The following is a 23,839-nucleotide window of genomic DNA, read 5'->3' as shown; positions in this document are numbered from 1 at the left end:
CATCTTGCAGAGTGCCCTGCCTATGTTCATGAATATGTATCAGTATGTCGCTGCAGTGCCACAGTATACCAATAGCAGTCAAATTAGAGTTCATAAGAAAAGAGAAGGCAAGTTAATAACTAATCTTTCCAAAGTATCTCAAACTATGTTTCGATGTGACCTTTCTTCTTCCAGAAAGTATTACATTTCCGTCATGTTCAGGGATGGAACACATCCTTAGTAAATCCCGCACGCATGGACGTCAGCAGAATATAAGTACGTCGATACAGTCTCGGTGCAATGCGGTAGCAATATGTGGCTGATATGAAGCACAGCATGTGAGCAAGTGAGTGGATCATTTAAATCTCTGGCCAGACAGAAAGCAACAAGAAAGGGTAAGCGTCGTTGCGTTGTCTTAAACCAGGACCTTCATTTCAATGCATCATATGAGCAACTATTAGTACAATTAACTTACAATTAGTAAGGCTATATGGGTTAAAACTAAAGTGAAAACGCACATACTTATCAAAGCCAAACACTTCCGATGAAAAAACTGATTATGCAGACTATATGGATCACAGCCATTTTTTGCTTTGCTGAACCATTTGTGACTTTAAAGTCGCTGTTCGCATATTTTGACAATTCGTCCAGCTTCGAATATTGACGTTACTCTTATCTTACCTAATTTCAAGCCCTTCAAATTCAGAGGCTGCATTACAATGGCAATTAAATGTCTGTTTGTCAGGGCATACAAGCAAAATGTCTCCCCCACTTTCAGACACGTCTAGTCGGAAGTCCAAGTTCAAGTTAAAGAAGGCGGTCAGTTCCTCTGCAGACATGTCAATTGCGATAGCATGGCTCTAAGTGCAACATTCACTGTCTCAGTATTGTTTTCACTGACAATTATCTAATAAAAATATTCAGTAAAGATATTTCCTTTGTATCTATCTAAATATACCGTTTAGAGCTTACAATGCATGTGCCAGAAGTAGTAAGTGTAAATAAATCATACTGTGTGTTTACTGGTGAGCTTGAATTTTGGACTAATTTCAGTGTATACATATCTGCAGTAAGATACATTTTTATTCCTAATTTTCTATCCTAACAATCTGAGACCAATTCTCGATGTTTCCATTTTCAGATCATAAAAGGCAGTAAAACACAGCAACCGGCAGACATAATTTTACTTCAAATCATGTTATGCAGCCGACTTTCTTAAAATATCTTTGTACTCGCCCTACACTGTAAAAAAAAATAAAAATAAAAAAATTGTTCAGGCTACTAAAAACAGCAACGCATAGCTTAAGTCTTATTTTAACAAACGAACAAGGAAAGTAAATTAGGAATTTCTTAGAGAAAAAAAATCTAAATACTGAAGATAACCCACTGGATCCTGCCAGCCGTCGTCTTTAAACAAAACGAAAAAATGAGTTATGACAACTGCGAGTAACTTTAACGTTTGACTTTAAATGTTTTTTTTTCTTTTTTTTTTTGTTTTTTTTTTTTTTTTTGTTTTTTTTTTGTTGTTGTTGTTGTTGTTGTTGTTGTTGTTATATTATTTTATTTTGTAGCAGCAGCTCCATCCCACCAAAACTAGGACATTTACTTCCACAATAACTTGTTAGTTCCTTTTTTTTTATTATTATTATATATCACAAGCCATTGTTGGAGGAATATCCAGAAAAGTAATTTTAAGAGTTCCATACAAAACTGTTTCAAATTACAACTTGTTTCATAAGCAAAATTAACAACAAAAATCAATAGATTTTGTCTTTTCCAACTAACCTGTGGTCTTTACAATATACAGGTTATTCTTCTCAATAATCTGCCATCTAATTAATGAGAATGCACATGCACAAAAAAGAAAAGAAAAAAAGAAACCCAGAGTGTTATGGGCAGATGCCCTCGAGCACAGCTCGAGGAATTGTGTAGTAATAATAAAATAAAAAAATACTTACTGCTGTAAACAGTACCTGAAAGACACAGAAAACTGAGGGGAAAAAATGCAGAAGAACAAATGAGCGCTGTGGGATGTAGTGTTACTGAATCTGCATGTAAGCATTGAGTTGGCAACGCCATCCTGGGAATGCACTGGCTTATTTAGATAGTCTGCTGGGAATTTCAGGAACAAACATTATAAGGCCACTATCTGCCCAGACTGACAAGACATTTTATGTTTAATCTCAGCAATATAACAATCAATATGACAGCCCTGAGTGACCAAAGTATACATATGGACACAAGATACAAAGATTTTACCCTCAAATTCATTAAACTGCAGGACTGTTGCAAATTAATTTCGCTATCAGAGTACACAGAGCTCACAAAGTTGTTGTTGTTTCATTTTAGCTTTTCCCTAGTACCATTACAAGCACCTGAATAAGTCTAAATAAGTCAATTTTTGTACTATTAATTTATTTCAACTTTATGGTTTCAACCTTCAGAACGAGAGATTGTTGAATACAAAATCGACGTAAAAATGTTTTATACCCTGTACATTGTGTTTACAAAATATTTTTAAGGTAAATTGCATCACAAATTCGTCCAGAATTAAGACAAGAATCAAAGAACATTTCCCATGTTTCACATTTATGAGCATATCTGCCATCACCACAGCCTATAAGTCCTACTTCTGTTCTACTATCTATGACGAGAAAAAAACTTTTGATTATTATTATTATTGTTATTTACCGCTGTAATGGCACAGAGTGCACTTTGCATTTAAAAAAAATAGTCCTTAATGTTAATATATTTTTAATGTGTGTCGCACGAAAAGAACACACACACACATATATGTCGTCAGCAATGAAACTAAAATTACAGTTCTTCCTCCCTCTGCTTTTAACATCTTTCAAAAAACATGTTGGTGAAGGTCAAGGTGCCTTGCAAATATTGCAAAGCATCAGTTTGCCCTTGCAGACTTCAATCGCCAGACAGCATAAAAATGGTTCATTGAACATTTGCATTTGTTTTTTCTGAAAGTATAGTTTAAATTAAATTATCGTCGGCAACCATACGAGCTTAAAAAATTACCTTAAAAATGGAAAACTTAGGGGAAAAAAGAAAGTAATAACAGCATCTTACCAAAACACCTAAACTTGTGCATTATGATGATGAATGCATAATTTTGCCCAAGTTTCTGACCATACTGTGTCAACATTACACCGGTTTTACATTTGTCCTCTGAAAAGATGGGTCACCATCAATGCACTGGCATGAAAGTATATCTGCTTTTCTGGAGTTACCTTCTGGACAAGTAAACACATTAACGTTTAAAATAAAACCAATGGTTAAATTGACATCGCCACAAATACTGAAACTATAGTACATTTTAAATGAAGATATCACACAGCAATATCAAATCTGAGAATCACTAAAGGATACACGAATCCTATCCGCAAGAACAACACGTTGTAAACGGCTGTCGATGAGAAATTACTCACGAATAATTTTTAAGTGTTTTGAGAAATTTAAGATTGCAGTTGTCAATCAGCACTGATTTTCAGATATAAAGTCTTTGACCACTTGTTTCATATTCGGCTGGACATGGACAACAAGTAAAGTTCAAGTTCAAAGTCCCTCACAGCAGACCGCCAAGGAGAACGGGCAAGACCCCTTCACCTCTAACAAAATAAATCACACTATGAATGCGCAACTTTCGCCTTTAACTTTTAAAACACGTTTTTATGTCTAATTCTTTATATATTAACAAACCAAACCAGAGAACAAACAGTTCATTCCATATATAAGTTTAATTTATTTAAAAATATATTTTTAATAAAAATTACATTTCCAGTTTAAGTAATATTTATCTACAAATAAACAGTAAATAGACACTATTTAATAACTGAATGTAGAAATCAACAAATGATACCACGAGGATATAGGTTGCTCATATATATACTGTACTCCTAATGGTCACTGCATGGAATTTCAGTGGCAACAGACAGATTTCTTTCCACGTCCGTCTGGATCAAAACAGCACCTCTGGACTGTGTTGGAAACGTCTCTGTATTTGTGATTTTGTGCGCCTCAATGTATGCATCCTATTCATTTTTGACCTATACTAACGAGGATTGCAGCTAAACAGACGTAAAATAGCATGCTAAATTAAATCTTAAAATAATAAATGATAGGCCTACTCATCATCTCTCCAGTTTAACAACATTTTATCATTCAAAATTCAGTGTTTAAGTGTTCCCCGATTTCTCATTTACAACCAGTATTTTCAACATTATAGACTTGTAAAAATATTTCACAATAAAAAGTGTACATCTTGTTCTTTTGTTTCCGTGCATTAGATTCAATTTCAGTAGAAAGAAGCCAGAACAATGTGGCAGTTCAAATCTTTTATACTTTAGTGATAATCTGATAAAATGCTTTTGAAATTAATAAATAAAGCAATTAGAAACAAATTGTAATATATATATATATATATATATATATATTACTACATTTGTATATTACTACTTATCTATGTACTTTAATTTAGTCTAAAAAAATTGCTGACATAAGCTTGCTAAACATCAGCCGTGTCCAATTGAGTGCACTGGCATGATATCATACGAATTAGCCAAATTTAGAAAAGTCGTACGAATCCTGACGATTTCTTCGTGAGTGTGTTGCCCACGTCTCTACATTAGGGGCAAGTGGGGCTTGTACAAATTGCATGGAATCATCATAAATGTATTTTAAGAAATAATATATTTTCCGCAACTTAAAGGTGTTTCATGTCCATTATACAAGAAAAAAAGTATATATTCTTTTGAGAAATTATATTATTACTAAGGTATGTTAAAAGCCATTTCATTGTTCTCATTTGCTATGCATGGGGCTAGCCCTTCACCCTCAGTATTATCAACAGAGATCTGGAGAACATGATGCCATGTGTAAGGAGCGTTCAAGATAGCCTGAGGGGCTAGTTTGACTTTGCCCCTGAGCCAATCACAATCTTTGATCATATTTATGTCAGCTGTTGACATGAGCATCGGAAGTTACCGGGTGCAGAGAAGACCTGCTTAGTGAACTTCATTGGTATGTTTTAAAAGTTAATTTTATTATAATGTGCTGTTGGATTAGTTAAAGTGCACCGTTCATCATTTCAATGAATTGTATGCCATTGCATTGAGGTGTTGTGTTGTTGATGCATTGGTTTGTATTAGATTACAATGACTGCTAAATATTGGGTGTCTGTCATTTTGATTAGTTTTATTATGTTGTTCATTCGAGTCAGTGAGATAATATGCACACCCTTTGACGATTTGCCTATTTGTGGTTTACTTTCATGGTCACTTGAGCTTTTTGATGTGGATGTGCACGTCTTAGTGCTGTTTTGTGCTAAAATTAAATTATTAGGGATGTTTGTGTGGCATCATGTTCAGAGGCTCCGGTGAAACCAATGAGTTCTAGTGTGAAACTTCTACCTATCAATCAACAGCTGTGCTAAAATGAGGCTTTAAAACTTTGCGGGTTAAAGCGCATACACACATGCACAAGTTCACAGAACTTCATAGTCCCTGATGTGAACAAAGTGTAACAAGCACTTCTGTGAACACACAGTTAACACAGTTACTCCACTAAAATAACGGACAATTCTGCTCTAAATATGATGTCTGCGCTTCTTAAATGCATACATAATCAGGTTGGGGAGTAACGGAATACATGTAACGGGATTACCTATTTAAAATACAAAATATAAATAACTGTATTCCACTACAATTACAATTTAAATAATTGGTAATTAGAATACAATTACATTCAAAAAGTATTTTGATTACTGAAGAGATTACTTTGCATTTTATTGTCATTTGTTTCATTTAATATTTTGTCCTTTCAGATGGAAAACATTTATCCATATAAATGATGCGATCCAAAGTGCATTTGAACAGCAGTGAAACACTTTCTTATGATGTGTTACATTCATACGAGCAGACAGAGAAGTACGTTTGAAGTAATACTATTTCTAGCCATTTTACATGCACGTTACCAGACATGATCATATTTGTTTATCAAGAAAGTTCACGTTGAATCATAATTTCTTTTTTCTAGTAAGACCTTTGATATTAGGGCAAAAATCATATTCTTGATAATATTTTTGTATTGTTTTCCTGTAAAAATATCTAAAAATCCTGCATAAGATATTTAGGTTTTTCAGAGAATGTATTTTTAACATGTGCAGTTTTTATAGTCAAAACAATTGAAAAAATCTACCAGTGCTGAAGAAGTAATCCAAAGTATTTAGAACACATTACTGACCTTGAGTAATCCAACGGAATACGTTACAAATTACATTTTACAGCATGTATTCTGTAATCTGTAGTGGAATACATTTCAAAAGTAACCCTCCCAACCCTGTGCATAATTGGCTGAAATGATGCGCTGCTTTTTTGTGTTTTCTGTTTGTTATTATGCAGTTTGCACTTAATTATCATACATTAACACAATGAAGTAATGATTGATGTATGCAGTCATGAAATCAGATACCCTCTACTCAAAATCTAAACACAAAAGAGACTCACATTACCAGGTGTAAATGATGATGGTGCCAGTTAATACTCATCTAATGCGCATATTAATACCAGGGAATAAACAGGGCACACGCACAGCGGGAATGTGAGGGACAAAGAGTGAGGTCAAAAGTGATGCACTATGTTCAAATGTTTTTCTTGTTTCTCTTTTTATCTGTCAAAATGACAGACAGAATTTGGAATTATTCGCCAATGTTTCAAAGATCTGTCAAATAATAGATTAAGTGTTTGTTTGTGCCCCACACTAAATACCTGACCCTGAGAGTCCACTGCTAAACAGAGAAAATACTGAGGCTGGGTTTCCCGAAGCACTAAGTAGAACGTTAGCAGCACTTAAGTAGTACTTAATCTCTAAGGCGCGTTTCCCAAAAGCAACGTTATCTAAGTAGTTCGTAAAAACTTTCGTAAATTAACGAGAGCTTTGAACCGCTCTTCAAAGTCTATAACAGGGACAATCCTCCTGGAGCAACCTGGAGTGGTGAGGATTGAACCAGCAACCGTATGATTACAAGTTATGTGCTTTAGCCCACTACGCCACCACCACTCCATAAATTACATGACACGTAATACAGTATAACCTTATATTAGCCTTCTTTGATAAGCATAATTGTAATGGCAATAGAAAGATGCCATGTTATTAAACGGATGATTTAAGAAGACATGAGTAATATATGTGACCATGCAGTTTAAAACTTAAATAAATATGCTAATACATAATTAACATTTGGTCAACAAAGGAGATTAGAGTAAGAGTGTGCAATGAGAGATTCCCTCTCTCTCTCTTCCTCCTCCTCTTCCTCCTTCCTCCAATGGATGTTTCAAATCAGCTCGCTTATAGTCTTTTTACAAGGCAGCAACAAATTGCATGATGCATAAGGCTACAAGTGCACAGTGCCTTGAACTCTAACCAGATGATCTATTAATATTTAGATAGGTCTAAGAGTAGTTCAGTACTGATGCCCGTCATTAATTTTAATCCTGTTCTGTGTGCATTTGTTCAGTTTCCAGCCAAAAAACTTTAGGCTACATGAGAGTCGCTTAAGATTCACAACATGCACATTCAAGTTACATGCATTTATTGCGTCACTTTCATTAATCTATATGATTGAGCATCAATACATCTGAATGTCTGTCTTAAAGCCATCATTATTTCTATAATTAAATTCTGTAACAGCTAATACATTACCGCGCCTCGACAAGGTTAAAAACAACTTCCATGTTTGTTTGTGTTTCCATATTATTTTAATGTTGAGAAGACAAACTCTGGCAAAAGTGATCAGCACCTTTGGAATGGACAGCTCCCATAACGAAGCACTTAAGTTCTACTTTATAACGAGCGATCTAGGTGCTGATTTGGGAAACAGGCCTTCCTCCATCGTAAAATAACAAGCGACGTTCGTTAAAATGATCGTAAAAGCGTAAATTGCAATGTTGTCCGGAAACCCAGACTAAATCATTATCGCCGATAATACTGAAAAATCTCAGCTGATCGAGACAAGATTAATCGTGCCTATGAATGCCACAATTCAAATGTATTTATTTATTTATTTATTTTCACGAACGGAGCGTCCAAATAGAATTCGCATTAGCCAATGAGAATTTGTTCCAAATCCTTTAAACAATGCATTTTAATCGTATGGATGTGCAAACATATAGTGGCATTATTCAGTTTGGAACTATACAAAGAGGCGTGGAGCGGTCATCAGATAAAGCCTTTCCACCCTGAGCTCCAAATAAACATTTTAACTATGCTAATTACTGTGTCTCTAGTCCTCCGATTGGTTTTATTGATTTAATTGGTATGTTTAAAGACCTATTCTTGTTTGGATAAAAGTTGTTTTTCTCAGTCAGTCCCTCTATAAATGCAAAAAAAATACAAACCAAATGTATCTGAAATTAAAGCTTTTTTATTAACACATCCAGAGCTGTTATGGGGCATTGAAAAACCGCATTTTGCAACATTTCATCCTGCGTGGGATTTTATGAAGAGCTCTGCAGAAGTGAATAGTTTTGATTTAAAATTCGACTATGTCAACAGAGCTCACACTCGGGGTCCTTAATTAATCTTGTGCTTAATTAGATAATTAACGCATCCTGTGGTTATAAAATGATGCGCATGAGTGAGATATTAAATGCTTGAAAAAACTTAACATGGATGTCAAATGCAATAATGTACAGTCATTGAACGCTGGACAATATGTAGGTGTCTTACTGTCATTGTAAGAGCTTGGATACTAGTTTACAAGCACGTGATGGTTGGCAATGCATGCAAACTATAGTAGCCAACTGGAAGATGAAGACAAATCAAATCTGTACTTTCAAATGTTCATGCTTCCTAACCAAAAATAAACTGTGTGCATATAGCTCAGTTGTGAGATCAGTCTGCTCAGCAGCCACTTTATAATATAACTAGGCTTGCAGATTAGAGGTGTTAGATTCTACTGTGAATAAGTTTCTTGCTAAATATTTTGGTAGAGTCCCTGGCATCCAGAAAAAGTTTTAGTACTACCAAACATTTTTTTTCACTCAGTTTGCTTTGCCATTAAATACGGAGATGACAGTGAATGTAAGTGGGCATTCATACAGGGATACAGGTTCATTGTGTTCAGCAGTAAAATCAGAGTAAAATCAGCTGGTGGGGTTTAGTGATGTTTTGGAAGGAGCTCCCCTACTGAGAAGGTCTTGCTGTGATGTTAGGTCACTAAAGTTGGGTGTTCACGATCACTGTTGAGTCTGACACAAAGCAGTGAAAATAAGTAAATGGAGAACATGGAGGATATATTATTATTATTATTATTATTATTATTATTATTATTATTAACTTAAGAAGAAAAAAATACACTTATTTGTGTGGACGACCATGTAGTTGTTAAACAAAGTGGTGGATGATTTGCGTTTTTCACCTCGAGCCTGATAGATCGTTCTGCACAAAATCATGTTTAATTATGTAAACAATTAAGCTGAATATTTATTAATATTTTTCATTAATAAGGTAAATTTCAAGTATAAAGTTACACAAAAACACTCTCTACGTGCGAGGTTATACGAACATCCATTCCTTGTCTATTCTAATTTTTTCATCTGTTGAAATCTGTAAATCTTAAAAATAGTCTAAAATATGTTTTGAGTGTAAGTCCGTTTCCCAAAAATGCAATTAAATTGGAAGAGTCGCTTTCTGTATGTGAGGTGCTGAAATGTGACCTTATAGAATCACTCATCACTGTTATTTCATCATAGCTTTGTGCATATCTTTATAAATACTTGTAATTACATGGATGGGAAATGTTTGAATTTATTTTCTAAAATATTAAACCATAATCAACCAGATAGTTAAATGCAGTTTTGTAATAATTGTAATACTTATTAGGCTTGCAATATTTCGCATTCACAAACTGATCTGTTGGTGCAAGATTCCATGGTCAGTGAAGATCAATGTGAGGCTGAACATATGCAATATGGCCGTTTTTCATGTACTGAAACAAGACATTGATATGCCCGCCCCCTCTTTTTCAGCAAAGCACATCAACCATTTCCTTGTTTTCCCACCATCTCCACTCCATCTCAATTTCATTTATACAGTTCTGAAACAATCATGCCACGGCCACCACTTTATTGTTACCAACTATGTGGCTGTCCGCACAAATCAGTGTACTTTATGCACTTACTCATTAGTCTATTTATTCATTTATCTATCTACTTCATAGATTATTTTTAATAGTTGACTTAAATGGATAAAATATAGCATTCTGATAAGGTCTTTCAATTTAAGGTGTTAATTTATTGTTATTAATTATAGAAAAAAAAAATCATGCCTTTAAAAAAAAAATAATGCAATTTATCATGCCCTTTAGACATATGTAAATTCCATAAGGATTTGTCCTGCTATGGAAGCAATTCAAGTTTGAAGTACCACTGTAACGTTCTGTAACGTTGGCAATGACGATGATGAAGACGATGACGATGAAGTAAAGATGAACCCAAGTGCAGTTTATTTACATAAGTGATATCCAAAACTTGAATCCAAACTATAACAAACATAAACGACTTGACATAGACTTGACTTGACTATGCTACACAAACAAAATACCTGACCAAGGACAATGGTAAACATGAGGGCTTAAATACATGGACAAGGGGTAAAACAAAGATGAGGGAACCAATGAACAGACAGAACTGATAACAAGATAATAAAACAATAAACCAATGAAAACAAGACACATGAACCTGGAGGGAAACATGAAATCACATGACAACAGGAACTAAACTTTTCAAAATAAAAGACATGAATCAATAAAATACACATGACAACCACCTTCATGTTTTTGCAAGCAGCAGGGGGCAGTCAGCACACCCTCAGCTATACAGGTAACACCAAACTACGCTTATTACCCTGAGGCTAGAGCAGGTAACACAAAATTAGTTGAGCTTTTTACACATGACGCATTCTTGTTCAAAGACAGCTGGACGGAGCACAAGAGAATTCAGGGGTCTCGAGACTTTTTTTTTTTTAATCTTTAAACTACTTTTAACTTTACATGCATGGTCATAAAACTTGCTTATGGCGTGAGATGCTTAAGTAAGACATGACGCAACCATAGTAAGGGTCTCTAAAATTGATGCACCTGTACACATACCAACAATTAAAAATAGCGCAGACAGAATACAAAAATGCCTCATATGAGAACAGCCCTTAGGTCTAACTTGAACAGATTGACGAACTTGCAAAATGGATTGCTCAGGTCTGTGCTTCCCGATAACAATGGGGCTGAGTTCAGAATTGCATACTGCCGGTCCTCCCTATAGGCAAACTAAGCAAGTTGCTTAGGGCCCCCCACATTGTCAAAGACATTATAAGTGTTATGAACATACTGATGGGGCCCCCACACAAGTTTTTTTTAAGGGGGTGTTTGGAGTGCGTGGCAGCGGCCTCCTCTTTGGCGCCCCCACAGCAGGTGTCTCTAGGTGACCGCCTAGTTCGCCAAACGGCCCTGTTTACCAACGATTTTGTCTTTTCTGAAACTGTAGTTCCAACAAATATTCGCAAACAACATAGCAAACTTGTGTGGTTGGAAGCAGCTCTGTACCTGTGGCTAGAGGTATAGTTCCTTGCAGGGTTGGGCTTTAACGGAATACATGTAACCGAAGTTATGTATTCAGAATACAAAAATTAAGTAACTCTATACAGCCCCCGTTACGTTTTCAAGCAACTGTATTCAGAATACAGTTACTTTATAACATTTTGTTAGAATACTTTTAGAACACTTCACTCATAATGACCACAAAATAAGTTCTTATCCATCCAAGTCAGAAACTTGACTGTTTTTCTGAACATTTTTTATTTCTGAACAGCGCAGATGCGCGCTGCAGACGCGTTTTCTCGCACTCCCTTCCCCAGATCAGCTGCCATTGGCGACCATTGCCCAATGGTCTCTACGATCAACTTAAGCTTGTGATGCTTTTGGGAAATGCAGCCGTGGTTCAAAAGATGGATGTGCGACATAGTTACTACAGTTTGGGAAACAGTCATGATTAGCTAGTTCATTTCTCCAATGATGCATCGTACTATGGTGGTTAAGCAGTGAGTTACGTCGTTGTTTGGGGAACGCACCCCAGCTGGGTGCGTTTCCCAAAAGCATCGTTAGCCAGCTATGGTCACAAGTTCCATCGTTACCAACATAGTTCAACGTTTTGATGTTTTCCAAAACCGTAGTTCCAGCAAACATTCGCAAACAGCATCGTAAAGCTGAGTGGTTGGAACCACAGCTCTTTTCCTGTTGTTAGAAGCTTAGTTTATTGTTAGTTTGCTATGTGGACATCATTTCACTTCGCTGAGGCTTCTATATCTTTATTCCATATATATATTTAATTCTGTCAAGACTTTGATCACATTTACAAGCATAAAAAAGACTTATTCCGAGGCTTTGCAGAAAGTGGCGTTATGAAAAGTCATGTAAAGCCCAAAGTACAGTATACTTCGGTAAAATGCGAACGCTAGGTGGCAACACTCACATTTGAGCCATTCTTGTCACGAAGAAGCGCTAGAAGATTTAATCGCCGCCAAAGGAGACGAAGGTAAAACAACAGCAGTGGATGTGCACGCCAAGAGCCTGTGTTTGAGGAGGTCAGGAGATACCTGTAATTAGTGATGGCAGAAGCTTTCCGAAACTTCGAGTCAATTGAACCAATTTCTTCGTAAAATGATTCACTGTTTCGAAGCGCTCGAACCATCGCTTGCTGAGGACATCTGCTGGTCACAGACGTGTAAATGCAACGAGAAGACTCAAGTCAAATGCAGCTACAATGACACAATGCATTGGAAATTATTTACTGCCCTGTATTTGTCATATATTTATCATGGATGTCTGCAATATCCTGAAATAAACAGATCCGAATATTTAGAAAATATGTAGACCTTCATATATAAGTTGTCCTTTATTTTATTTTATTTTTTAAATATTTTTTTATATATATTTTTAAATATTTTAAAAACCAAATAATATATTTCTTTATTTTTTTTATTCTAAAACAACACTTTGTTTTGTATAAACAGATTTTTTAAAATATTTATGCTTTGACAGATTGTGCAATAAACATTTGAAAACGAAACCTTATGGTAACACCTTCCACAGCCAGAGAGGGGACTCGAATTCACACATCTTATATTAAGTAAATTGGCGAGTGTGTTAACAACTACTCTATGCAACTCTTCTCATGTAATACAATTGTGTGTACTAAATAACAATAAGAAAACGAAGGCGTGTTATATCCGAAATTCCAGATTCACCTTTTGTAAACAAAGAAATCTTTTTAAATATCACAAAATATCTCTGTTTTAAATTTCTTTCTCATAAACACGACATTTTGATTTTTCTTCCCTTTTGGGAACAAAACTCAAGGTGATCGACAGGGAAATTAAAATGACAGATCAGCAACTTTTGTTTGAATCAGTCCGGTTATGTAGACCTAAGTTATTGCTGAACTGACTCGAGATCAGTTACAGCCTGCATTTAGCACTGATACAGGGTTTCACCGTGGGATCAACAGCCCTTAGTGTAACCGCAAAACTGTTTCGAAACAGTATGCCATAACAAAGCCTCGTTTGCTGAAATCACGTGACTTGACTAGTTTGATACGCGCTCCGAAGCATTGGTTTGAAACAAATGATTTGTAAAGGCTTTAAAGCTTCATGAAGCAGTGTTTCGAATGCTCCCATCACTACCTGTATTGTATAACTCGAGTCTGGAGGACTATAAAGACATCTTCATAGGTCTAAACTCCTGAAGAGAAATAGTCCGGTGTTGCATAGGGTGTATTCACACTTGGCAGGGTTGGTTAGATTAAAACGAACTCTGGTGCGATTGCTCTGTTAGTGCAGTTCATTTGAACAAGTGTGAACGCTGTCACCCGAACCTTGGTGTGCACCAAACAAGCGGACCGAGACCGCCTGAATAGTGGGTCTCGGTCCACTTCCAAACGAACTCTGGTGTGGTTCGATTGATATATGAACGCAACCTGGACCAAAGACGTCTAAATGGACCAAAAACAGTAAGTAATTTGCCTAATACTGACCTCAAGCATACCTGGTTCTTCTCATCATAGGAGCTATGTTGCCCATTACAGTTCGGTACAGGCGTCGGAACCGCCATCAGCCGTCCTCGCAGCATATCTTCGTTTGTGTGTGCAACGGAGGAATTCCTGGAGCTGTTTTGACTCCTTTACACATTTTATTAGCTCTTTGTTTGTTCTCAGCTGGTAAAAATACCACCATATATACATATATAAATATAACGAGCACATTTCGCCCAGCAGCCAGCATTGTTTTGGATGATCGTTAAGTTCCGTCAAAAAATATATGTCATAAAAGCTGTCCAATCAGGTTGTGACTTTTTCCTGATGCCTTTGGTTTTGTATCGTTAGGTTCGGTGTTAAAAATGCCAGTGTGAACGCTAAGCGAACTAGGACTAAATGTATAAATTTCTTTTTTGGTCCAGACCTAGAGGACCAAGAGAACCAAACTACAAGTGTGAACACACCCATACAGTCGTAGCGCTTGCACCAACCGCCTGTGTATGTGCGCACAGTCAAATGGAGAATACTTTGATAGCAGACTGTACGACTGTTCGACTGTACGCAGATGCTGAACGTTCCCATCAAAATCGAAGTATACTTTGGAGTTAAATGTGAATGCAGCTGTTTAAGAGATTAAAGGCTGTTCAGGGAAAGTGCTTTATCACACACGGTTTCTGTCAGAGAACACAGCTTTTGTGTGTTTATGTTAATGCATAAGTACCGTTTATATGTTTTTGAAGAGTGCATATGTGCTGAAGTGCATTGGGTGATCTCCAGAGTCTAGTATATAGGGAAACTCCACTATTACAGCGTATTTACCTGTCACATTACACAGTGCATGCAGATTTCCTGTCTTCAGCAGCTTTCTAGCATTAAACGGCTTTTGGGTGTACATGTAAATGAGCTTTTATAATTTGATATTTGCATAAGTTATTACTCCACCCCATGCCTAATGTCATTAACGACAACAATGTTGTTGAACAAACGTGGTTCGAATGATGGAGATGCAACATAGTTACTAGGGTTTCTGGAAACAATTGTGACCAGCTAGTTTCTGATAATTCTTACAAGTTTTTCTGGCACACCATAGTGGCAGAGGAGTTTCCAAAGGGTTTCTCCACGTTGTCAAATGCCTTTTCATAGTCAATGAAGTTGGTATAGAGGGAAGAGTTCCATTCCATTGACTGCTCAATGATGATATGCAGTGTTGCAATCTTTCCTTGCGGAAGCCAGCTTGTTGATCTTGGAACTGAGTGTCGACTTCCTTCATTCTGTTCAGGATGAGCATATTTACTGATGTTTCAATGTCTGCCTTTAGTGCCTCTGCTGGGATGTTGTCAGGCCCTGCTGCTTTTGGTTTGTTGGTCTGCCGCAGTCGATTGGCAAGTCCCTGTTGACTGACTGTACGTCTGGTGGAGAGTGTGGCACGGGCTGGTTTATCAGTTCTACAAAGTGCTCCATCCATCTTCTTTGTTGGCCTTCATTGCCCATGATTGTGTTCCCAGCTTTGTCTTTAACTGGTCTTTCTGGCTTGCTGTACCTGTCAGAGAGTTTTCTTGTTATATCGTGGAGTTCTTTCAGGTTTCCATGACTTGCTGCTTCCTGGGCTTCTGTGGCAAGGCCATCAGTGAATCTTCACTTGTCTGCTCTTAAGCTTCTCTTTGCTTCCTTGTTGGCTTGGGTGTATTCACCCTGAGCTTTCACTTTTTCTTCTTTTGTTCGGCTGGTGTTGACTGCAGGTTTCTTTTCCTTTCTCTCTTGGATTTCGCTGAGAGTCTCGGTGGAGATCCATTCTGTGTGTTGGTGTTTCTTGGGACCCAGTACCTCCTGGCATGTTCATGTCACTGTTTCTTTGATTTTCTCCCACTGACTTTCTACTGGGTACCTGTCGCACTCCAGTTCTTGCAGGACTTGGAACTTGTTGCTGAGGGTGACTGAGTTTCTGTGCATCTTTGAGGAGGGTGGTGTTATATCGCTGGCGTCAGGTTTTTCGGCTCCATCCATGCTTTCTTCAGCTTTAGCTTCAGCCTGGCCACGACAAGGTTATGGTCTGATGCCCCATACGCTCCTCTCTTCACTCTCACATCCTGCAGGGACCTCCGAATCTTCTTGGCAATGCAGACAGGGTCAATCTAGTTCTCAGTTGAATGGTCCAGTGACACACATGTTGCCTTGTGTATTCTTTTGTTTGGGAATACACTGCCACCGATCACCAGACTGTTCAGGGCACAGAGATCTGCAAGCCTTTCACCATTTTCATTCATGTCACCAAGGCCACGGTTGCCCATGACTTCCTTGTACCCGGTGTGGTTGTTTCCAATCTTGGCATTGATGTCCCCCATCAGTATGGTGATGTCTCTCTCAGGGTATTTCTCCAGGATGAACTGAAGTCTGTTGTAAAACAGTTCTGTTTTCTCTTCTTTGCTGTCATTTGTTTTTTCACAAAAAAAAAAACAGTAATATATTTGTAAAACATGATCATTTTCCACCCTCATTCTGACCCTCTGTCAGAAACGCTCAGTTTTGGTGCTCCCCCTTTAAGACTTGGCATAAAACACCCACTGTTATGATTGGCTCTTGACTGACCTGCTCTGTCCTTGCCAACTTACTACTCACCACAACTGGGTGGGCTACAGAAGTGATAAGGTAAATTAGGCTTTGATGTGTTGCTGTGGAGGTGGTAAGATGCAAATGTATACTATGTGTTACATTAAAATGTGGAGGAGGTAGAAATAGTCATTTTGACAGCTTGGTTAATACAAATGCTCTTTTTGCAGCAAGGAGGAAGTTCTGAAACTTACAGTGTGTTTTAATAATACAATAACCTATGTAATATATATAATAATATGTTAAAAGATCAAGGAAAATGTGATTCCTTATGTCATAACCATTTTAATATACCAACCTACTCTAAGTACAAAAGTCTGCTTTAGATCTTTAATGTACTGTTAACTACCATAGTAACAGATGTGGCAAAGCAAAAGGCCACATAATGACTTAAAGTTCATCAAGAGTAGCCGTTCCAGGAGCAATGACAATGTTAAAACAGTGCAGTGTCACACACCTAAACACAAAATACCATAAGGGTAACACGTGACATTAAATAATTCAGTTAACATAAACTAATTTATTTAACTAATATTAATGCCGATGTGCGCGTCATCGCAAGCATGTATACCAGAGCACAGTGCCATTTCATCAGGATTTTTCAGCTGAAGGGAAGAGAGCACATTTTCATGTCCCTTAAAAGCAAGAAATCAGTTGTGCGGCAAGCGTATGCAGTGTCTCTTTTCAGGAAACCATAACCACACCATTCCCCTTGAAGCCGGTCAGTTCAACGCTGCGTCATAACTGATGCTATGGTAATCATATGCCATCATGCAGTGCTATTAATTCACATGCACGAGGCAATGCATACTAGCCAGTAGGGTAGTTAAAAAAGGCATTAGCAAAGTCTCCCCTTCATATTGACTACTAGGAGGGAAAAGAAAGAAAAAAACCATTCAAGGTTAGATCATTTAACAATGACACAAGATATACCAGGTAGTGAAGCACTGTACCATAGCTATCCACGCCACGATGGAGAAAAGGCTCAGAACGGTCAATGTCCATCAAATTATATTAGACATTAAATCATTGCTCTTCATAATGGAAAGAGCCAAAGAACGACATGGTCATGAGACCATAGTCAGAACACATTGACACTAGCTAGTAAGGTAGTTAACATTGAGAAATCAACCCTCCTTCGCAGAAAGGATCCAATAGAGTGGAACAGTCTGGTTCTGTAAGTAAAAATCCCATTAATTTATCCCATAAATTAATTGATTTTCAATGATAACTTATGAACCTTTAGAGGCAGACCTACCATGAGCTACGAGGTTGTACATCGATGGTATATGCTTCCGTTTAAGCCATCCGTCTGCGTTATTTCAACTTCATTGTTTAAAAATTTTGTTTGATAGCGGAATTCATGGTAAACAACTACATTAACCATGGTCCAACAGAAAAATCTCCACCAATGAGAGAACCGCAGCCAAGAAACCCACCAAATCAGCCCAGAAGCGACCGCCTGCTCCCATGACGCACTGTGATTGACGTAATCAAGTCGGTGTCTCTTCACCTTTAAACTACTTATCTATTTGTACATATCGTAATATTTTGCAATAAATGTTAAATATATTGTTTCTATACTTATAATTAACAACCTAAAATCAGTAGTTTTATATATTCCCATCGTTTTTTATTCAATGACATCATTCGCAATACTTCATGGGATTGTAGTCCATGCCCTCATGAAAGACAGTAAGTACACAGCCTTGAACCTTTGTCTTTTTGTCAGATTTTCAAATAATTTTTTGCCTCAAAACAAAGTGTATGATGTACCTCTGAGCTTGTTGGTTTGGTTCATGGCTTAAAACTCTTTTATGAAGGACTTTATGAAAAATCTATGGAAGAAATGAATGGGGAAAATACACCGATCAGCCACAACATTAAAACCACCTGCCTAATATTGTGTAGGTTCCCCTCATGCCACTAAAACAGCTGTAACCCACAATCAAGCATCTCGTATGTGCACTGTTCCGACATGTGAGAGACCGGCAATGAGCAACAGTCAGTGAAATAGAGAGTGCAAGAGGAAAGGCATTGGGAAGCAGGAGACAAAAATAATTAGAAAATAAAAACATCACCAACGCATCTCCCAAACCGCTGTCTCATCATGATTTTCAGCTGATTTTACAATTTTTGTGCAAATCAGTGCAATATTGGCATGAGCCCATCTTTCATGTTGTTTGTTGATGCCTTATCACGAATAAACTCTCCTGTTGCTATGTACTTGAGTTTGTAAATGAATTTCAGGATCAGTCGTGGATGATGGTCATGTGGTTGATACATCCAGTCTGCGATCAGTTCTGTAGTGTGCGCTTGGCTTTAGTATATGCGCATTTGACCATTTGTTTCTAGCATCTCACTCTGTCTCTAGTGCACATAAGCACCACTGTGCTGCTGCGGTTTAAATTGGACCTAGAATCAATTCTGAATTTTGAGAGAATCAATTCAGAATCATTGGAGAAAGAATCATGATGCGCTGGACAATCGATTTTTACTCCTACCTCTAATCAACAGAAACCAGTCCAGAGGACACACATGACAAAATGTATCTGAGTAACCATCTTAAACAGAGTCTTTACAAGTGTCTGGTTCAAACGTCTCGAGTCCAGAATGGGCAGTTGCACACGTCCTTCTTAGCAACCAGAAAATTACGACTGTAGAAGCCATCTATCGCATCCTTGGCGAGGAGACATCATACCTCTCATCGTAAAACCGTCGCATACCTGCACTCACACAGCTTCATCCTTATCATGTATCATCTATCATAGACCTGCCAATGGCTTGGGCAATGATCTTTGTAGCCCAGAGCGGCAGATCAGTGGGGTGAGGAAGCTCTTTGAACAACTTAGGGTCTGCCTGTTTTTGTCCATGTCCTTGAGCTAGCCAGCCTGGCAGGCCTGCAAGACTGCCATGGCCTTGCCTACGAGCAAGCTGTACATAAGCAGTCAAGGCTTGGACGGACGTGCCGGCCTGGCTTTCCATCCCAGTGCAGAGGATGTGCATAAGTGGGCTACTACTGCCTATTCAACTAGGGGAATCTTATTATAGCCCCTTTGTGTGGTGGGTCACGCGTCGTGAAGGCTACTGCGCCAGAAATGAGTGTTTGAGCAGAGTAGGGTAAACTCTACATTTTGACCAGCTGGCCATGCGGCTCAGAAAAAAAAAACAGCATTGAACAATAAAATGCTGAGTTCTGCTGACTCAGTAAGAACCTTTTAAGTTAAAAAAGGGTGTAAAAAGGTTTGCATGCCGCTGGCTGTTTGGAGTAGGCCTACCACTTGTTCATGCTTTGACTTCTCCTTGCATAGAATATCCAATAAATCCAAAGCAGGATTGTTCTGGTATATCTACAAGCATTGAAGATTAAACTTGCCATGAAGTAGTTCTCACAAGGAGCATGACGAATTTTCTCAAACACTCTCCGAATTCTATTTCCGACATTACCACCTGGCTTTCACTTCTGCGTATTCACTCTCTCACCTCTTCACTTGGTTTTTTATCTTCTAAAAAGACCACACCTCTTCTTTCATCACCAACTTTTCATTTGAATATTTAATAAAGTTAATTATGATGTTGAATTCATTTAGAAACTTGATTATTTAATTAGATTCTTCATTATTTGAAAAGACATTCAATCTGCATTATCTAGTAGCAGTCCGCTACAAGTGGGCCACTCAAGTCAGAGCTTCTCAACTGAGAGAGAAACTGCATCAGCTCAGTGTCAGAGACTTTCGTACGGTTTTCCTCCCTACAGGGAGAAATACCAGCGAACTCATCGGCTGAGTGAAACCAGACCTCATCTCCAGACGCTGTGAGTAATATAGCGTCTCTGTCATCGTCATAACTGGCAAATGTAATTGCACCAATCAGAGATCGTCACTCCTGGGAGGAGTTCTCATAGCATCAGCTACTGACACAGCATCGAAGTGACCGACTTGAAAGGAAACAGTATAATTGCTTACAGTAACTTTTCCGTCTTGTCTGAACTTGACACCAATACTAATGGGAGATGGATGACGTGAGCTTCACTAACTTCACTCCCATTGGTAGTCTCTCCTGAACGTTGCTCGTCATTTGCATAAAGTACAGCTTTTCTCAACTTTGTTGTGTCACTCGCCACGCCCACAGCTTGTCGCTAGCCAGACTGTTGCCAGAAGTCGCTCTGCTGTCAATGAAAACAAGAATTAACAATAGTTTAAAGTAAAAGTACATGTATTGTCTTTTTAAACATAATTTAAATTTTTACAATTTACAATAAATCATACTTATATATACACACAGTATATATTTACAATACATAGTTAATTAACAAAAATTGTATTGTATTGCTAAATAGAATATACATTTTCATTGTGCATGGCAATGTAACTATCAGTTAACCAATTAACACCAATTAGCCCATTTTTTTATTACCATTTTTTTATTTGCACTAGGTGTAAATAGCACCTGCCACACACAAAGATATTTGCACTGCAACTGTCTGGTGGAAACACAGAAATTGAAGACAAACTGCACCCCTTTTGTCACTGAACTGGCATTGTATAATGGATTAGGTTGGTGCATTAGAAAAGGTTACCTCTTTCAGCAAAATTGTTATTATAGAAAAAAAGATTATTTTTGAATTTGGGGTTTAACATAAAAAGGTTTATTCAATACAGACTACGAGTCAGATTATAATGGAAAGAGACATGTTATTTATTTATCAGCAGAACACCAGTTATGAGAAACATATTAACATTCATTTAAACATGAAAAACAAGAAACAAGGCCCAGCTGTGTAGAGCAGAGAACAATCCACTTAGCCAGTATGATTTTACTGCTGTTTGCTCAATTCCTGCCCAGCTTAAATGACAGTGCTTTTTTTTTTCTGAGAATTTGACCTAAAATAAAAAGCAGTATGCATAAAAACTTGCATCTGATGCCAATATGATCACCAATGCCAGGATATGCCTTTTGGTCTTTCATTATTATAAAATAGAATCCTGCAAGTAATCCCTATTTTTACAAAATGCAACAGTATTCTCTGATTACACATTATATATATATATATATATATATATATACAAATACACACACACACAGTTGTGCTCAAAAGTTTGCATACCCTGGCAGAAATTGTGAAATTTTGGCATTGATTTTGAAAATATGATGATCATGCAAAAACACTGTCTTTTATTTAAGGATAGTGATCATATGAAGCCATTTATTATCACATAGTTGTTTGGCTCCTTTTTAAATCATAATGATAACAGAAATCACCCAAATGGCCCTGATCGAAAGTTTACATACCCTTGAATGTTTGGCCTTGTTACAGACACACAAGGTGACACACACACACAGGTTTAAATGGCAATTAAAATTTAATTTCCCACACCTGTGGCTTTTTAAATTGCAATTAGTGTCAGTGTATAAATAGTCAATGAGTTTGTTAGCTCTCACATGGATGCACTGAACAGGCTAGATACTGAGCCATGGGGAGCAGAAAAGAACTGTCAAAAGACCTGCGTAACAAGGTAATGGAACTTTATAAATATGGAAAAGGACATAAAAAGATATCCAAAGCCTTGAAAATGCCAGTCAGTACTGTTCAATCACTTATTAAGAAGTGGAAAATTCAGGGATCTCTTGATACCAAGCCAGGGTCAGGTAGACCAAGAAAGATTTCAGCCACAACTGCCAGAAAAATTGTTTGGGATACAAAGAAAAACCCACAGGTAACCTCAGGAGAAATACAGGCTGCTCTGGAAAAAGACGGCATAGTTGTTTCAAGGAGCACAATACGACGATACTTGAACAAAAATGAGCTGCATGGTCGAGTTGCCAGAAAGAAGCCTTTACTGCACCAATGCCACAAAAAAGCCTGGTTACAATATGCCAACAACACCTTGACACGCCTTTGGAGTGACAAGACCAAAATACAGGTGCATCTCAAATTAGAATGTTCATTTATTTCAGTAATTCAACTCAAATTGTGAAACTCGTGTATTAAATTCAATGCACACAGACTGAAGTAGTTTAAGTCTTTGGTTCTTTTAATTGTGATGATTTTGGCTCACATTTAACAAAAACCCACCAATTCACTATCTCAAATTAGAATACATCATAAGACCAATAAAAAAAAAAAAACATTTTTAGTGAATTGTTGGCCTTCTGGAAAGTATGTTCATTCACTGTATATGTACTCAGTACTTGGTAGGGGCTCCTTTTGCTTGAATTACTGCCTCAATTCGGCGTGGCATGGAGGTGATCAGTTTGTGGCACCGCTGAGGTGGTATGGAAGCCCAGGTTTCTTTGACAGTGGCCTTCAGCTCATCTGCATTTTTTGGTCTCTTGTTTCTCATTTTCCTCTTGACAATACCCCATAGATTCTCTATGGGGTTCAGGTCTGGTGAGTTTGCTGGCCAGTCAAGCACACCAACACCATGGACATTTAACCAACTTTTGGTGCTTTTGGCAGTGTGGGCAGGCGCCAAATCCTGCTGGAAAATTAAATCAGCATCTTTAAAAAGCTGGTCAGCAGAAGGAAGCCTGAAGTGCTCCAAAATTTCTTGGTAAACGGGTGCAGTGACTTTGGTTTTCAAAAAACACAAGCAGATGACATTGCACCCCAAATCATCACAGACTGTGGAAACTTAACACTGGACTTCAAGCAACTTGGGCTATGAGCTTCTCCACCCTTCCTCCAGACTCTAGGACCTTGGTTTCCAAATGAAATACAAAACTTGCTCTCATCTGAAAAGAGGACTTTGGAACACTGGGCAACAGTCCAGTTCTTCTTCTCCTTAGCCCAGGTAAGACGCCTCTGACGTTGTCTGTGGTTCAGGAGTGGCTTAACAAGAGGAATACGACAACTGTAGCCAAATTCCTTGACATGTCTGTGTGTGGTGGCTCTTGATGCCTTGACCCCAGCCTCAGTCCATTCCTTGTGAAGTTCACCCAAATTCTTGAATCGATTTTGCTTGACAATCATAAGGCTGCGGTTCTCTCGGTTGGTTGTGCATCTTTTTCTTCCACACTCTTTCCTTCCACTCAACTTTCTGTTAACATGCTTGGATACAGCACTCTGTGAACAGCCAGCTTCTTTGGCAATGAATGTTTGTGGCTTACCCTCCTTGTGAAGGGTGTCAATGATTGTCTTCTGGACAACTGTCAGA

The 23,839-nt window shown here is 37.7% G+C and overlaps 1 protein-coding gene and 1 pseudogene across 1 annotated transcript in view; one reads left to right on the top strand and one right to left on the bottom strand.

Annotated features, from left to right (window-relative positions):
- Window positions 1–15,389: 15,389 nt before the first annotated feature.
- LOC127418524 (uncharacterized) lies at window positions 15,390–19,406 on the bottom strand (annotated as a pseudogene).
- Window positions 19,407–22,167: 2,761 nt separating this feature from the next.
- Window positions 22,168–23,839, top strand: part of LOC127419545 (molybdate-anion transporter-like) — a 189,806-nt gene continuing 188,134 nt past the window's right edge. The window contains exon 1 of the mRNA XM_051661040.1: window positions 22,168–22,198. The gene's annotated coding sequence lies outside the window, so the exon portion shown is untranslated. The remainder of the gene's footprint in view (window positions 22,199–23,839) is intronic.

This window comes from Myxocyprinus asiaticus, chromosome 28 (genome assembly GCF_019703515.2).
Source record: "Myxocyprinus asiaticus isolate MX2 ecotype Aquarium Trade chromosome 28, UBuf_Myxa_2, whole genome shotgun sequence".
In the NCBI taxonomy this organism is placed as follows: domain Eukaryota; kingdom Metazoa; phylum Chordata; class Actinopteri; order Cypriniformes; family Catostomidae; genus Myxocyprinus; species Myxocyprinus asiaticus.
The sequence above is the reverse complement of the archived record's forward strand: the minus strand, read 5'-3'. Positions and strand labels throughout refer to the sequence as shown.